Source organism: Phyllopteryx taeniolatus, chromosome 8, assembly GCF_024500385.1.
Source record: "Phyllopteryx taeniolatus isolate TA_2022b chromosome 8, UOR_Ptae_1.2, whole genome shotgun sequence".
Lineage (NCBI taxonomy): Eukaryota > Metazoa > Chordata > Actinopteri > Syngnathiformes > Syngnathidae > Phyllopteryx > Phyllopteryx taeniolatus.
In genome coordinates, this window is record NC_084509.1 from 13,633,426 (window position 1) to 13,652,083 (window position 18,658).

The following is an 18,658-nucleotide window of genomic DNA, read 5'->3' on the forward strand; positions in this document are numbered from 1 at the left end:
GATGGATGGATAGAGGCATTAGATGGGGCCAGAGAGGTATGATTTTTAATATTATACTACTGGCAGGGGCGGCACGGTGGGCGACTGGTTAGAGCGTCAGCCTCACAGTTCTGAGGAACCGGGTTCAATCCCTGGTCCCGCCTGTGTGGAGTTTGCATGTTCTCCCCGTGCCTGCGTGGGTTTTCTCCGGGCACTCCGGTTTCTTCCCACATCCCAAAAACATCCATTGATTGGAGAGACTAAATTGCCCGTAGGTGTGACTGTGCGAATGGTTGTTTGTTTCGATGTGCCCTGCCCGCCTCCTGCCCGATGACAGCTGGGATAGGCTCCAGCACGCCCGCGATCCTAATGAGGAGAAGCGGCTCAGAAAATGCATGGACTACTGGCAGGTCATACAGACAACGAGTCAAATTCCCCAAACTTACCTTTTCATTTTTTTAAGACAAATATCTGTAAAACCCTTCAAATTCCAATACTATATTCTGGCGACAAATTGTTTCAAGGTTTTCCGAGCAACCTGATGCTTGAAATCAAATCTGTATCTTTTAAATAAATTATCAGTTCATATGTATTGTAGATGCTATTATTCACACATAGACATTACATGAACCACATTAATTAATTAACTAAATTAACTACAGCCATTAGAAAAAAAATCTCTGATTCATCTTTATTTATCCCACCATAGGGCAATTAGTTTGAACCAATTGGATGACAGACAGTAGCCTATGTAAATTACAGCACTAGAATAATCACACTGAAAGACCTGATAATAATGCTAATAAAAACAGCAGCACTAAAGTACATAAACAGTGTGTGTGTGTGTGTGGAGTCTAATTCTGTGTTGTTCATAAGTTCACTGTACAGATGACCTTTAGTGATGATTTGCCTTTTTTGTTTGTTTTAAACTCCAGTTTCGCTTCATGTGAATTGTAATATATGGGTAACATTGTTTATTATTATAATTTTTGGGAAAAAGCGTTTGAACAAATAGAATACTGTAGAAGCTTCCCTGATCTGCAGTTGCGTAAAAAAATCTGCCAATATTTGCAGAAAAGTGGAACAAGTGATAGAAAGGTGAAATGGTGGCGTGCAACAGTAGTGATGTGCCCCCTTTTTTCATTACTTCATTTTTTCCGCTCTCTGCTAAAACTTTAATGTGTTTTCCCACTCAAGTACTCAAGGAAACTAGTCGGAAATGGCTTGGGTTGCAAAAACACCAGAGTGGTCTCATTGTGGCGGCATTGTAAGAGAAACAGATTTAAGTGGTTAGCGGCTGGCTGACTGTGTACGTTGGTGTGTGAGTGCGTGGATAGCGAGTGAGTGAAGCCGTGGACAAATGTCACAAGTAATACCAAAGCCATCCGCTCACGTCTTGAGTGGAACAAACACATGCAGACACTCTATCCTGGTGTGGAAGGTTGAGGTGACCACCTTGTGTGCTCGTAATTGTTTAACAGCCTGAAAGGCCCCCCCAGAGCTTCATTGAGGCTTGCTGGTGATCGACCAAATGTTGCGCCTCCCGACAGCTACGGTGTCGATGCACACATCTCAAAGTATGGCTGGCGAGATGGACAGACGACTTCAAAGCAAAAGAGAGGGTGAGTGAGAGGAAAGAGGACTACCTCCCTCGGCTGCTGCCATGCGGCTTTAGCCATCTGGTGGCAGAGCCTAAATTAATTATCTCTGCTCATTACTAGTTTGCAAGAGGCCTGCAGTCTGAACCATGCAGGTACCAGCTCTGAGAGTTTCTTTGAAAAACCTTCTCAGTGCAGTTTGGAACTATTATTTGGCATTTCTGTGCAGCTTCTATGGAAAAATGATTCAACTGCAGCAACTGCACAATACAATGACATAAAGTACAAGAGCTAGATAAAAAATGTCACACTTGACAAAGGTAAACAGTTTGTATTCGGACTAACAATACAGTGGTACCTTTAGATTCAAGTTTAATTCATTCCGTTACCATGCTTGTAACTCAAAATAATTCGTAACTCAAATCTCAAATCATCTTTTCCTATTGAAATTAACTAATATGTTATTAATCTGTTATGGCCTCCCCAAAAAACAACACCTTATGATAGAAAATAAACATAAAAAAATACAATATTTACACACCGTATTTACCGGACTGTAAGTTGCTCCGGTGTACAAGTCGCACCAGCCAAAAATTGCATAATAAAGAAGGAAAAAACATATATAAGTCGCACTGGAGTATAAGTCGCATTTTTGGGGGGAAATTTATTAGATAAAATCCAACACCAAGAACAGGACATTTCAACTTGAAAGGCAATTTAAAATAAAAATAGAATTGAGAACAACAGGCTGAATAGGTGTACGGTATGCTAACGTAACCCATACAGCTAATGTTACATGACGCATAAACAACGAACTGAGAACATGCCTGGTATGTTAACGTAACATATTAACAGTTATTCAGATAACTATAGCATAAAGAACATGCTAACAAGTTTACCAAACCATCAGTGTCACTCCAAATCATATATAATAATGTGTTAATAATTTCACCTATAAGTCGCTCCGGAGTATAAATCGCACCCCTGGCCAAACTACGAAAAAAAACTGCGACTTATAGTCCGAAAAATACGGTAATTAAATGTAAATTAAAGAGTCAAATTATTTATGCCACTTTTTGGGAGACAGTGACAGCTCCTCAGTAAGCCGCGGTAATATTTGCTTTTCTTCTCAGAGGATAAATAATGTATGCCTGTGAGTGTTGTTATACTATCAGTCTCGATGTGTTGCTAAACAGTGTGTGTTCAAATATCCGTTGCTCCAAGGTTTTTAACACCACGTCGCTGATGCTATTCCTAGCTCGTCTATGGCGTTTTGCATTGTTTTGTTAGCATTAAGCAGTGTGATAGTTTTAAATACACAAAATTTAATTGTCTTTGTTTTTTGTTTAGTTTGACATTCAACTTTAACTGGAAGTGTCTTGAAGCCTCTTTTTGGAAGAACTGTTTGTAACCCCTGTAAAAAGTACAGCTATGGGTTTATTTTTACCATTGTATCCAGATTAGTATATTTTCATTTAAATGCCTGAATTCCTTATCAGTAATGTCTGAATTCATATTGTGAAATATGTTGCAATAACTGTTGTGAGTTAAAATAGCCACTAGATGGCACTTTCGGTATGTGCTATGCAGCAAATACGTACTGTGAGCGTTGCATGTTGGGATTGAAATGCTCCAGCTAACCCGATGCTAGCGAGGCCACAAGACAAAAGAAAGACAAGTTGATGATAGATTTTGGGAAAAATATTGCTTTGTTTTTCATGTCAATACACATCTAAAGTTGCTGTCAAAGAGTTCCAAGCCGCTTTGACTGGAGGATTGCTTTTGATTTTGTTTACACGATTGAGGAATCCGATTGTTTTTTTTTTGAGTGCTGGATCTACATTCTGGAGACAGCGTTGATTCTGTCCAGGGTCTCTGTCTGATGCAAGGCAGGGTTAGAGGATTCTAAATCTTCATCATCATCTTCACCATCTTCCTTGAGATTCGTACCTGGACTAAGATAAGCTCTAAATGCGTATAAAAAAACATACATACAACATTCTATCCGGGTAGCACTCACACATTACACACTGGTAAACAAACGAACATCAAAATTTGACAGCGATAAGATGTGAAGGGACAAATTAAGGTTGTTTATATTCTATAATTAGAATTCAAATTTAAATTGTGATTATTTTTTTGTTGCTGTAAAAAAAAAAAAAATCATTCTGCGTTCAACTTATTACTGGCGGCACGGTGGATGACTGGTTATTGCATCTGCCTCAGAGTTCTGAGGACCGGGGTTCAAATCCCGGCCGCGCCTGTGTGGAGTTTGCATGTTCTCCCCGTGCCTGCGTGGGTTTCTCCGGGTACTCCGGTTTGCTCCCACATCCCAAAAACAGGCAGGGTAGGTTACTCTAAAGACTGAATTGGTATGAATGTGAGTAGGAATGGTTGTTTGTTTATATGTGCCCTGCAATTGGCTGGCGACCAGTTGGCAGCAATTGGCTGGCGACCCCACCTCTCGCCCGGAGATAGCTGGGCTCCAGCAAGCCCACGACCCTAGTGAGGATAAGCGGAACGGAAGATGAATGAATGAACTTATTACTAACCCATGTCTCGCTCCTGTTACACACCATGATTGTTACATCATTTCTTTTTATGGTGACCTAGCCAGGAGCGAGGTTGAATAGGTTAGCCATATGTTAATGCTGGATGTTTTGAACACACACACACAAAATCTTATTCACTTGAACATTACTGTTAATTATCATATCATTTTACCTTTGACTTTAAATTGAATACAATGGCAGATAGTCATGACAAACTGTTATTGCGCGTGTTTGGTGCTACTAATTGTGATGCAGATCAGGACATAATTGAATCCCTTGAGAAATATGGCCCAGTAGCTGGAATAAAGAGAGTGCAAGATACAGGACAATTAGATGGGAAAATTGTCACCATTGAATTCAAGTCAGGAACCAGAAGAGCCAAAATTGAGCCTCTTCTCCCAATAGAAGTTGCAAATGTCAACAACCCATCTGTAAAGTGGCAGGTAGCAACACGTACTTCATCTCCTGACCAAACCCCAGCTGTCTTGTGCATGTCCTCCACTGACTCCAGTAACAGCAGTGACTCCATTGTTTCACAGCTGATCAAGAAGATCCTGAAAACTTAATCAAGTTTGATTTTGCTGATTCTCCTTTATCAAAGGAATGGAAAGACAGGATTACCATGAAGTTGAAGTCAATTCCCGAAGTCTTTGCCAGAGGAGACCTTGACTATGGGCGCATGACTGCAGTGAAGTACAAGATCCGCCTCTCTGACCCGAAGCCTTTTAAACAAAGGGCAAGGCCCATTCATCCATCTGATTATGAGGCTGTTCGTCTACATCTGAAAGAGCTGTATGATGCAAACATCATAAGGGAGTCAAACAGTCCTTTTGCTTCACCAATTGTGGTCGTGAAAAAGAAAATGGACAAATCCACCTGTGTGTGGATTACAGAAAACTGAACAGCCAGACAATTAAAGATGCTTATGCTCTGCCACATATCGAAGAGGCGTTTTCATCCCTGACAGGAGCAAAGTGGTTTTCTGTCATGGACTTAAAGTCAGTCTTTTATCAAGTAGAAATGGAGGAGGAGGATAAACATAAGACCGCCTTTCTCACGCCGATGGGTTTTTGGGAATTCAATAGGATGCCACAGGGAGTAACCAATGCTCCAAGCACCTTCCAGCGAGTCATGGAAAAGTGTATGGGATCACTAAATCACAAAGAAGTGCTGGTATTCTTAGATGATCTCATTGTGTTTTCCAATACTCTAGAACAACACGTAGACAGGCTTTTCATGGTGCTCAATCGATTGAGAGAGTTCAGTCTCTAATTATCCCCAGAGAAAGGCCTTTTCTTCAGGAAGTCTGTGAGATACCTTGGACACATTGTTTCAGAACATGGTGTAGAAACCGACCCCCAAAAGATTGCTGCACTAACCACATGGCCCCGGCCGAACAAGATCTCAGAGTTGAAGTTGTTCCTTGGTTTCATACTATCAGATATTTGATTACTCCAAGATTGCGAAGCCCATATATAGCCTAACAGCTGGGTACGTACCTGCTAAGAAAAAGAAACATGAGACTACTTACAAAGGGCAAAAGTCATTCTCCAATGTTGAATTAAAGAAGCCTTTTAATAATAAATGGACACCCTCATGTGAGGAGGCATTTAAAACTCTCATTGAGCGATTGACATCAGCACCGGTGTTGGGATTTGCTGACTCCAAGAAGCCATACATACTCCACACAGACGCCAGTTCACATGGGCTGGTAGCTGGTCTGTACCAAGAGCAGGATGGTAAAATGAAAGTTATTGCATATGCCAGCTGTGGGTTATCCAACTGTGAAAACAGGTACCCTACGCACAAGCTTGAGTTTCTCAGCCTCAAGTGGGCAATCACAGATAAATTTGCGGATTACCTCTATGGAGTGGACTTTAGTGTCCTAACAGACAATAACCCCCTGACATCATTACAAATCTCTGTGATCTTCTGGGACTAAAATCGAGGACAACATCCGTGTGGAAATCCTGTTGAGCGTTTCAACAGGACTCTGTTGGCGATGCTTGGAAAATATATCTTTCTTCCTCAAGCTATTCCAGCGACGTATATAGCGACATGCAGAACATGGAAATTTCTTTAGTTGGCAGAAGGAACAATCAACCTGACTATTCACCTGTTGTCATTCCAGCAACAGAATAAATTATGGTTTTGCGTACATATATCAGTTTGGTGTTAAACAGGCCCAAATTTCACACTGAGCAAGTACACTAAATTGAGATGAGATCATCATATTTTAGTATTCATACTTTTTTGTGGCTTTTTTCTTCAGTGGTGTGCCATGAGATTTTATGTAAAATGGATGCCTTGGTTCAGTAAAGTTTGGGAAACACTGAAATAATATCTAATACAACGTAGAATATTTTAAAATTGGAAAATGATGATTTAAAGGTGAAAATATTTACAGTATTCTAGTTACTATAAGTCAACAGCCACTGGTAGTGGTTCACATGCCACGGGATCGGGATTATCACTCAATGCGCTCTTCACATCTGCCCTTTTGACTCTTTTGATTCTTTAATGCCGATCGTCTTACGAAATCTCACTGATTCCAACAATACAGTTTGATACAAAAACAACATTTTGCTTGTTAAACATGGTAAAAGCCACCAAAATTCTGACTTTTTGTTCCCCGCCATGTGTCTGGTACCAATTGCAGTTATATGACACCTAAAATATGGAGATATTGTTGTCATGGGTGTGTGTTATGCTTGTTGTCTTCCCCCCGTCTCGTACACACCTGCTCCTGAGAGCATCTTCCCCACCTGTGCCTCGTTTACCCTAATTACCCCAGGCATTTAACCTCGTGTCTCATTCTTTCTGGTCGCCAGTTCATTGTACCTTGTTGTCACGTTCCAGCATTCCTTGTTTCCACGTCACCGACTCATAGTAAGACGAGACCCTGTTCTGATTATTGACCTTACCTTTTTGCCTCACGTTTATTTTGGATACTGTTGCCTTTGCGGATTGCCTGCCTATGTACCGACCTCTGCCTGTTTATTAAACCTCTCTTTTTGAAACTGAACATTGTATTGGAGTCGTACATTTTGGGTCCTGTCCTTTGTTCCGCCCATGACAATTGTGCATACACTTCAGTCTGTGATTGGTCGACAAAGAATTGTCACTTCTTCGCTGAAGGAAATGGAAAGAAAGTATAAAAGGCCCATTTTAAAAATATTTTTGCAAAGGTGCATAGTATCTGGTTAAAGTTTAAATCTCACTATCAGACAGAAACGAGGAACCCTCAGGGTTCATGCTTATGTTGAGAAACACAGTCCCAACACTCCTTCCCTCTCTGCCCTCTTATCCCACATTTGCTTCTCCTCCTTGGGGAGTCCTCTGTGCCACCATGGAGACGACAGATGGGGCTCATCATCATTGGGATAGGGAGACAGAGAATAGGAGGTGGCTCAAATTCATTTTTTACATCACTTGGTATTGGAATATTAATGCTAAAAGCAATCGGGCCACCCTTCATTAAATTAACTGCAGATGCAAGGAAGGCAGGGGGAGTGGGTGAGGCAGGCAGTTCTGTTAAATGGGCCCTAAAATTACTGAAGCAAAAACATCTCCATTAAGAGAGCCCGCATCACCACTCACTTTAGGTCTCTCGTCGAATCTGCTCTCCCCACTCATTCGAACACCTCTACAGCTTCTTCCACAGACCCCCCCCCAAAAAAATAAAAAATAATCATGATTTGCCCCCCATATGCGCCTTCTCTAAACCTCTTTGAGAACTCTGCATTTCTGCACTGTCCCTCTTAAGTGCCCCTTCAAAATTTAAACATGCTTATGGTGGCAGAATACATCTTTGGTCCCTTTGTGCATCTCTCTGGAGAGTAAACGCCTGTCTTCACTTTCACTATCACTCTTTTCTGAACAGACAAATTCCTCTCATCACTTACCCTTCATATTTTTGTTCACACACACACACACACACACACACACACACACACACACACAGTTAAGTTGGGTATGCGGCTGTGCATAAATAGAGAGTGATGACAACTGTGCACGTGAATGCATAAATGTACAAACTCATACACACATGCATTAGCTTCAAAAAATTGCACACGCACACATACAGACGAGTAGTTGGCAGAATGGTTACTCCTGCACAGCAACACATTGCGTATATGCAGTCCCACTCTTCCTATTAGTGGAACACGCCGTGGACTTCTGGAATGCAAACACACGCTTGTCTCCGCTGCCTATCAACAGATGCCACAATAAAAGCCACCCTTCGTTGGGTGTGTACAATGCTTGACAAAAATAGGCAGGTGACTCCTATGTGCCAAAATATAATCTTTGACAGGGCCACAATTCCTTGATAAATAAACCTCTAGGGTCAGACACAATGGACCTCATAGGGAATAATCGGTCTGGACAAAACATTTTCTACCTAACTAAGCAATTGCTAAAGTAACATGTTAACGTGTCATACTTGTGTAAATATAACAAACAACAAAACACTCACAAACTCAATGTAAATGGTATAACGCAGAGGAGATTCACACCACATGCAAATCACTTTTAAACATTCTTGTCACAAAACCGTAGAACGAAGTTTACCACTGTAAAACGTGAAAACAACAAACCGGTCAACTTCAACTTCGATGACAAGTGACGTCTTGCTGCCAACATCGAGCGATGCGACCCAATGCCGCTGAACTGTTGGGCAGTGTCCAGGGTTCTGCAACTAGTTTGCATAAGTGACTGCTGCAATACTGTAATAATGTTTTAGTTACAATCCAGATTGCAATATTTTCCATAAAAATAAAAGGGATGTGTGTGAAGATGACAGCGTAAGAGATGCAAAGTATTGGTTTTAGAATAAAGACACCATCAATGTTTATGACCGCTGTTCAATAAGCATCACCTTTGATCCTATTTTTATTTAGAAGAAAGCATTTAGTTTAACCCGAACAATCTGAGATGGAATCCCAGAATCCCAATAACATGTCAGTCTTCTGACACCATTCACTCATTGACTCCAGTTTACCAACTCAAACAACCTCACCTGGATGGAATATTAGCTCGATGCCATATGAAGCGTGACAATTGCTGTGTATGTCTGAAAAGGAGGACTGGTGGTATGGAAGTAGGGAGGCAAACAATGGAATAACTCCCAGCCTGTTTTGCCCCTCAACAGAAATAAACAAGGCACTCACTTGTCAGCCTGCAAAAGAGAGGAGCTCACTGTTTATGCAAACGCACGCGCACACACACATACACACTCACAGATAGCAAATGTGGAGTTGGGTGGCTGTCACAAAGGATGGGGGCGGTTGACAAGGGACACAATTGAATGAAAATGTTTGCGAGGCACCAGCTATTTACATTTAGCACTCACATTGTATAGATGTGACTTTAGGTTACAGTACACACAGAATAAGAGCAAGCGTTACAAGTTAAGAGGCAATGCTTTTATTTCTATGTAAAAATAATAAACTGGCAGTGTAGTGACATATTCTGACCAGTCCAGAAAACCTACTACAAATTTTAGTTTATTTTCCCCAACAAATTGTGGACAGGAGGAAAACATGCCCAGGCAAATCAAGTTAGAGGCCGTCATTATGCCTTTTTACCCCCCCCCCCCCCCCCCCTTTCCATTCTTTGTGCTGAAGTGCTTCTAATGTTGTTTAAGTGAGCAAAGCTGCTCCAGTGCATTTTATCTTGTGGAGAGGCGGCATCTGACATACATTGTATTTTTCAACTTGGCAGCAGCGATGTAGTCAACAAGGATGAATGATCTGTAGTGCAAGTACTCAACTGTCAGCCTGCGTTTGTACACAATAGCTTTGCCCTTGCGTGTAAATGCATGCGTGTGTGTGTGCGTCCGCGCGTGTGTACGAGCTCAAATCCAGAAAAGAATGCATCAAGGCTACAATGACTTTCAACTGAAATGTATATTAGATTGAAATTGCATCCTTTTCCTCCTCTACGCACCCCCATCCTTTGTCTTCTGGAAGCCTTTGTCAGCTAAGCTGCGATACAAAAAAGTTAAAAAGAATCCTAGCTCGTTTGCCCTTTCTTTGTGTTAACAACTAAAACAAACACATATCGCCTTCCTCGTCAAAGGTCAGTTGGATGTGAATACTTGTTAAAGAAAAAGGGGATACCAACTTTTCAGTTTATTTTCCCAATAATGTTGGTACAATGCAACGTTTTCTCTTCTGTGTCTCATTACCTTTTCGTATTAGCAAACAGTAGCTACCAAGACATACAGTATGGTGGCAGTTACTGAGCAACAATATTAATCAGTTTGCATTGCGTTAACCTACATCCAATTAGTGAATTCATTTAATGTCAATTTAAACAAAGAAATACATATATGAAAGCAGACTATTCACTTGGTTTTGACCTTGCAGTATTGACTATTTAATACATAGAGCTAAGGCGCCACAGCACTTGGCTAAATGGAAAATCAGTGTAGATTTGCTGTCAAAATGTTTGTAAACAGCAAAGGAAATCAGAAAAATCAAATACACGTTCATTATAATGAACATGACAAAAATACAGTTAAATGTCTTGAACAAAATGTGAGGAGTATGCCTTAAAAAAAAAATGTAAAAAAATGGATTTGTCATCCAGAGACACGTCTGAAGCTCAAATCGTTATTTTCAAACAAGGTCTCCAGTGAGAAAGCGCAAGAGAGGAGAGGAATAGAAAATTTGCTTTGCCCTGGGCATTGTAAGACACTGGCTATGCACACGAACAAAGCATTTCCCAAATAGCAAGAACCAATGTGCAGAGAGTAAGAGCAAATAGGAGGGGGAATAGAAGTAGGTAAAAGGAGAAACAGAAGAAGTCACCGATACGCTGATGAAGTGTACTCAGAAGATGCTTTTATCAGCAAGCAGCTGTGGCAGATGTGCATAGTAAGGGTGGGGAAAATATTGATATCACAAAAGTTTGTCTTCTTTTCGCTACATGAACTGTATATATATTCATAGATTGTTTTCCTACAATATATTGTTAATCACAGGATCGCTGTACCGTAATTCTGTATCTGTATTTAAATATCGTGGTAGCTTAGTTTAGGGCAGTCGGTTTCCACTTGAGAAGTATACCATGGGAAACTAACAAACAAAAACAATGAAGAACGGGAATTTCCGGTGTTTACTTCTTGACGAAGATACACATTTTATTTGAGAGGAAAATGAGGGCAGTAAGAAATGAGACAGATGATAGTCCAACTAAAACCTCAAATCCAAAGCAATATTTCCCATAGGAAATAATGTATATGCAATTAATCCATTCCAGACACACCAAAATCCATCCATCCATCCATTTTCTGAGCCGCTTCTCCTCACTAGGTTCGCGGGCGTGCTGGACCCTATCCCAGCTATCATCGGGCAGGAGACGGGGTACACCCTAAACTGGCCGCAAGCCAATCGCAGGGCACATACAAACAAACAACCATTCGCACTCACATTCACACCTACGGGCAATTTAGAGTCTTCAATTAACCTAGCATGCATGTTTTTGGGATGTGGGAGGAAACCGGAGTGCCCGGAGAAAACCCACGCAGGCACGGGGAGAACATGCAAACTCCACACAGGCGGGGCCGGGGATTGAACTCTGGTCCTCAGAACTGCTCTAACCAGTCGTACACTGTGCCGCTCACACCAAAACCAACTCTAAAAACACATTTTACAGTGTACAACTATAGCTTTACATACAAAAACTGTGAAATAAATATGAATGACTAATGAAGTGGATAAATGTACATTTAACATCACATTCACCTATATTGAAGACTCTAGATAGTATATACAGCAAGGGAGTACAGTGGGACGCCATTTTCTGAGTTCCCTCTTGAATTCTATCGTGTTTCTTGACTTCTTTATCAAATGGCTAGAACTCAGAACTTTCTCTTCGACTGTGTAAGACAGTTTCAACAGACAGCAAGGCATATTCCTCAATGCCAGCTTTTATTAACAAGTGACAACAACCTACTGGTCTATCGGCAACGTTCAGACACGTTGGCGTAACATCCTGGCAAAAGTCAGGGCTTCAAAATAAAAGCACGGCAGTATAATAGCAGTTTCACCACACTTTACTCGGCTCTATGGTGGTATTTAACCGTCACACTCAACCAATTTTAATCTTGTTTATTGAATGCAACAGTTGAATAAGCCACCACGTGGCCCAAGAAGAAAGTCTCGCGAAACTGTGTTATTATACTTAGTGCTCTTATTTTGAAAGTGAATTATGACAGGATGTTGCCTGAGTGTTGCTAAGCAGACCTGGAGGGTTATTGCATTGAGTTGTTAGTAAATTCTTGCAGTGGGGAATGCAAGCATTTACTGCTTGCCGTCTGTTGGACCTTATATACAGTATACACAACTTTCAAAAGGCTTTGGATGAACATTCATCAATTATGGGAAATGAATGACCGTGTCTTGTGGGAGTTTTTTTTCCTGAAAACCGAGTGGATGAATGAAAACCGGGACAAAATGCTGGAGAAAATCATTGAAAATCGAATCATACGAAAACTAGGACAACTGAAAACTGAGGTTCCACTGTACTTTGAAGGTGAAAACTTGTACAGTATATCTTTTGCAGCAGCCAGAGCTAAAGCACAGCAGGGCAAGGCTATGCTAGCAAACAATATTTTTAGCTGAGCGGTGAACAGTGCTTTATGTCACCCATACGGCATCGGCTCAGCAAGCTTGGAACCCAGATCCCATACTGGAAGTAGCACCTGGTTTTGCAAATGGAAAATGGGCAAAAGTGCCATCTCCAACTAGTAGCCAGGCCTGAGTATTTCAGCATTTTCAGTTGCCTTTGCTGGTCAGTGTAAACAAAGATTGCTTTGACAGCATTGTTGTTTGTACGTCCAAAAAATTGCAGAGGAAAAATAACCCTTCCTGTTTTTACTATGTCGTCGTCATGTAAACTTGAAACCCTAAAACTGTCCACTAGATTAGAGCTGCTTGCAGTTTACAGTTATGCATGTGTGTGTATGCGAGCCTAATAGACCTGCCCGTCTTATGGGAGTCCTCAAGGCAGCCTATATACGTATCCCAGAGAGCCCATTGATTAGCTATTAACAAAGCATAGAGATGCCATTGCTCATAGGGGAGGTCAGGAAGGCCTCACTCTCTCTCACGCACACACACACGCAATCAGACATGAGTGCAGGCAGCTATGCAGTTTAAATTGCTGAGGTAAGGACAAGTGGTCATGAGAGAGCAGGGCGAGGCCAAAAAACGAGCGCGTGCTAGCCCGGTAAGAGAGAGAGGGAGCGACGAGTCAGGTAAGGCACATTAGCAATACATTGCGCTGCATTTGCTTGGGTTTTTCATCCATTAATTCCGGGCTCTTCACTGCGCTGTCGCCCACCTCCCTCTCTGCAACTCCTCGTCTACTACCTGCACGCCTCCTCCTCCCCCAAGCCTCCCTCGCTCGCATGCACATCTTACGGTCATGGGTCATTAAGTGCGCTCCAGAGGGGATGTGTTGGAACAGGATATCTCTCATATTCCCCTGCCCCCCACACCTCACTAAAATCCAAACCCCCACAAATACATGTATGACTGTAAGGCACTTGTTAAAAATGCACTTGGAGGCCAAGCAAACAAATGCTCGGCTTGCAGGTCAACTTCTTCCTTTTATATTAAAGTTCCAACTTGCTTGACCCTCTACTGTAGGTCCAATAAAGAGCTAGTGTACTGTGACATACTAAAACTGCATTTGTCTGTGAATCGGGCTCATGGAAGACAAAGTACTGAGCAGAACATTAGCAAACCTGTCACATTCGTATTATTTTCCCTTCGATTGTCGATGAAGCTGTTTAGATGATGGCTGGAGGAATTGTTTCATTTTATCAGATGCAAAACAATAACATAGAAGCCACGTGACGTACTGATACGAAAAGAATCAAACACAGTTGAATGTTGGGTCAAAATAACAATGTTGAGTGCACATGCAGGAAATAACAAACCTGGAAATGCAGAGCTGTTTCTCAGAAATAAATATGCCAAATATCATTTGAATGGATTTTCCTCTTTTGCTTTGAGAAACAAAGAAATCATATTCAGACACAGAGCAATCTGGTTTCATGAGAATTTCATGGTAAATTTTATGAAACCATGAGCACCGGTTGGATGCCCGGTAAACTAAAATATGTACATTTTCTTTATTTTTACACAATCACCCAATTCAACTGAAATCTCCTGACTGGGTTCTGGACTAATCATGTTTTGGGGCTGTTTTTCTTCAGCTGGAACTAGGGCCTTAGTCACGGCGGAGGGAATTATAACCAGTTCAAAGTAGCAGTCAATGTTAGAACAAAACCTTCAAACGTCTGTTAGAAAGCAAATACATGTCAGGAAGAGCCTACTAGAACAATTGATCATTATTTATGGTTAGTCAGAGGCAGTTAAAATTGTGGCAGGTGTGTGTGTTTTTTTTAATGTGATGATTAATTCTAAATAGCCACATTTGGGGTTATAAGCGGGTGTTCACACTGGTCAAACTGCATTATCTCATTTGTCTTAACTTGCCCTTTCCAAAATGTTTACTTTTTTTTTTCCAATTGAGTTGTACAGGTTATAGGTCACATTAATGGTTGAAGAAGTTTTGAAATGGTTTATCTTTGTCTCATTTTTATATGCACAGAAAAACTAGCATTTCAACAGGGGTGTGGAGACCTTTTGCACTGTACCTCATAGTCCCGAGTTGTCCAGATAACGTATATGTCTTTTCACGCTGACCAACAGCGCAGCATTTGAAAGGCCACATGCACTTGACGAAAACCGTCAAGACCCCTGCAAACGCTCGCTTGCACGAACAGCCATTGTGAGCACACATTGCCACCACATGTGTTGTGCTCTGCCAACACAACATTTGATTGCCGGGCGAAGTCAGCGGGAAAATTAGAATAACACATCGTTTCTATTCTACATTATGTATGTCATCTTCACTTACTGGCTGCGCTCCCTCACGGACGCCACCTCCCTCAATCCTCCAACCGCTGTCACCGTCAAACCCCCCTTCTTACTAGTGACGTCTTTTTTAGGCAAGTCATGATCCCCATTAGTGATGGATTTGCGTATTGAGCTGATTGTGCGAAGCCCCCCACCCCCATCATGTATTTTTGCTCTAATTAGGTCCTTAGGCTTAAGAAGGAGGAGGAGGGAAGCGGGGTACAGCAGTGGTACACGTATCAAGGCAGGGGAAGAGGGTGTTGGCGAGGACATCGCGGCGGCTGATGAGTAATGCACGACGTCGGCTATGCACTTGGTGAAATATCTGACAGAGATTGGGCTAGCGTGTACTTACACTACTATCATTAGCGCATGTGCTCAGCCAGCCAGGCAGGCAGACAAACACAACCAGTAATGATCTCTTGCATTAAACGACAAGGCCCGCGCACTGTAAAAGTGTGCCTGCGGGCAGGTCAGAAACAGAAACAGGACGGCGCCTTGACGTTCGTCGGCCTCTGCACCCGCCGGACACCCACCCCCATACGCACCTTGACCGTGTGCAGCTTATGAATAACTAACTAGCAGAGAGGAAAGGGAGTCATCTTCTCCGAGTAAGGCCAAATGAATTTGCCGAAGCACTATGCAAATGTTCCCTGGGCTAACGAGACTGCCTGCATGATTGGAGTGCCATTGAAATTCTGCTCGTGCGCGGCCCCCCTCTTACACTTCCTCTCCCTTATCTCGCTCCATCGCTCCCACCATTTTAATCTGCACACACAAGATCCATGTTCCCATCCATCCTTCTTTCTACCTACCTGTACCTGCCAGTATTTATCCACCTGTGCCTGTTGTCTACCTACCCGTATGCAGTGTTGGGAAAATTACTTGAGAAATGTAGTTGGTTACAATTTCAAGTTAGCCTGTTGAAAATGTAATAGTAGTGTTACTTTTTCAGTTACTTTCTCAAAGTAATATAAAATTACATTTTGATTACTTTTTTCAATTTGGAATAAATGCATCAACAGGAACCTTGGATGTTTTCTCTAAAAAAGTGGATTAAAACCAAACCTTTGCAAAATCTCAGACAAATGCAAAGATTGCACCACATGGTGGCGCTTTGAGGTAATATTTGGAAAAATATGTCATGTTTGAGACCACCGCAGAATGGCAAATGACACTATACTGTATGTAACAAAGTATACAGCTAAGATTGATATACACAAATTTGGAAAGTACAGAATGTCGGCACTGGTTAGAGCGTCTGCCTCACAGTTCTGAGGACCGGGGTTCAATCCCCGGCCCCGCGTGTGCGGAGTTTGCATGTTCTCCCTGTGCCTGCGTGGGTTTTCTCCGGGCACTCCGGTTTCCTCCCACATCCCAAAAACATGCATGCTTGTATGTGCCCTGCGATTGGCTGGCAACCAGTTCAGGATGTACCCCGCCTCCTGCCCGATGATAGCTGGGATAGGCTCCAGCACGCCCGCGACCCTAGTGAGGAGAAGCGGCTCAGAAAATGGATGGATGGATGGATGGATGGACATCTACTTGTATGTATTTTAATTTGTATTTGTATAAATCTAGCTACCTGTAACGGTCTATAGCTTTTGACTTGTATGTATCTGCAGCAGTTTCTTTCTATGTCTTTGTCTATATTTATCTCCCTGTATCTACTTGATTCTCCCTTTATCTTTCTACCTGTACCTACCTGTCTTGATCTACAGTATATCGCTGTCCTCATATCTATCTTCCTGGATCTAACTCTCTGTCTACCAACCCATCTACCAATCAATCTACAGTGATCCCACATTCATCGCAGGGGCTATGTTACAGACCCAGCTGGTGAAACTTGATATAGACATAAAATTAACTGCTGTGAACACATTTAAAGTTATTAAGACAAGACTATTTGAAAACATTGTAAACATATTTGAACGCAAAACAACACAAGCATAAAATGTAGAGAAAATACTGTACATATTGTCGTGTCTGTGCTGTGCCATTAAAGCGAGTCAGCGTGTGAGTGTCGGGGCGTGAGCTGTAGCTGACAGCAGCTCTTGCACGAGTGTGCTTATTGTGTTTATCTGCTCTCCTGGGATTCAAATAAACAACTGAAAAGTGCATCAGAGACTGTAGCTCTCTTTTCCCACATGCAAGGGAATCACAGAAGTTACCGGCAGACAAAACCCATAAAAACGATCACTATAAACCACAGGTTTACGCAATATAGCGGAGATTTTCACAATAGACAGGTAGATATATTCAACAACAAAAATCTGCAATTCAGCGGGGGAACATTATGTATATCGATTCACCTGTATCTACAGCATGTACAGCTTCTATCCATTTTCATCCACACATTCATCCAGTCCATCCATGATGTTGACTCTGGGACCTACAAATCATCCTTTCAACACAAATACGTATTGCGGCCTGATCAGTGGCTGGACAGCAGTCAATGTCTCCCATTCAAACAGACAGCCGACCCGCGCACACAACCACTCACACAAACACACACGCATGCACACGCGCACACACACACACAAACACTCAAACAGAGCACACTCAGAGTCGCTCTGCACCTGTTCCCTCTGTAAAATATCCAAACACAAGTGCTGAATAAATAACCCCAGCTAACACACAACATTGCCAGGTTCTCTCACACACACACACACACACACACACACATACGCCACATCCCGTAATCACACATCAATAGGTAAACACCACCCATTTCCCATCCACAGCAAGCCGACTGCCCTCATCCCCACGTCCGAGGCGAGGAACAAACTGCTCCCATCCTAAAGACAAACACACAGAGAGGCTTACTGGCCAACACCTGCACAGATAAATGGAGAAGCTCCAAAGAAGGAAGGGCGACGGAGGGTGGGGTGCGATGGGGTGGGCATTAAGCTCTCGTCGGATGCATCTTTAATGAAAAGACAAGGTCCCTTTCAAGCCCCAAGCCACCTCTCCCTTGGGGGGGCTGGGGACGGCCAAAAAAAAAAAAAAAGGGAAAAAAAAGAGCACATACACATACGCACACCTCTCTCATGGTCTCTTCCTCAAACAGCATTCAGTCCATCATCCTTTCATTCTATGCCCACTTTGCCACCTGCATAATTTAGCGCATAGCACGCTTTCGTGCCACTTTGTCTTTCTTTTCTGCTGATTCTGCCATTTTTTTACCGCACCTATCTGTTGTTAACGTTCACGTGTTTGACGGAGTGGAAGTGAAAAGATGATGTTTTGTCACTTTATCTTATAATAGGTTCCTCTCCAAGCGGGGGTACTATACAGAAAGGGGCCGGTTGAAGTTCAAAAGAGTGGAAGGCGAGAGTACATGAGGCCTCTGCAGAGTGGCCACAAAATGGAGACTGGGACAGAAGCGCCGGCAGCTGTGGTGACGCTACACTCCAACACAATGTGAGAGGCTGTGTGTGTGCGTGTGCGTACGGTTGTGTGTGTGTGCAGATGGATAAAACAAGCCTAATCAATGAATGCAAACGCACGCACCCACCACACTTCGCTGCACTGATCGCACTCGCAACTCTCTCTTCACTACATCAGCCAATCAATGCTGATGTAGAGTCCA

General features: G+C 42.3%; 1 protein-coding gene and 1 long non-coding RNA gene across 5 annotated transcripts in view; one reads left to right on the forward strand and one right to left on the reverse strand.

Annotated features, from left to right (window-relative positions):
- dscaml1 (Down syndrome cell adhesion molecule like 1) overlaps positions 1 to 18,658 on the reverse strand; it is a 146,019-nt gene that overhangs the window by 96,758 nt on the left and 30,603 nt on the right. The gene's annotated exons all lie outside the window — the stretch shown is intronic.
- Positions 1 to 18,658, forward strand: part of LOC133481794 (uncharacterized) — a 64,221-nt gene that overhangs the window by 20,020 nt on the left and 25,543 nt on the right. The window contains exon 4 of the long non-coding RNA XR_009789613.1: positions 18,335 to 18,489. This is a non-coding gene — a long non-coding RNA (uncharacterized LOC133481794). The remainder of the gene's footprint in view (positions 1 to 18,334; positions 18,490 to 18,658) is intronic.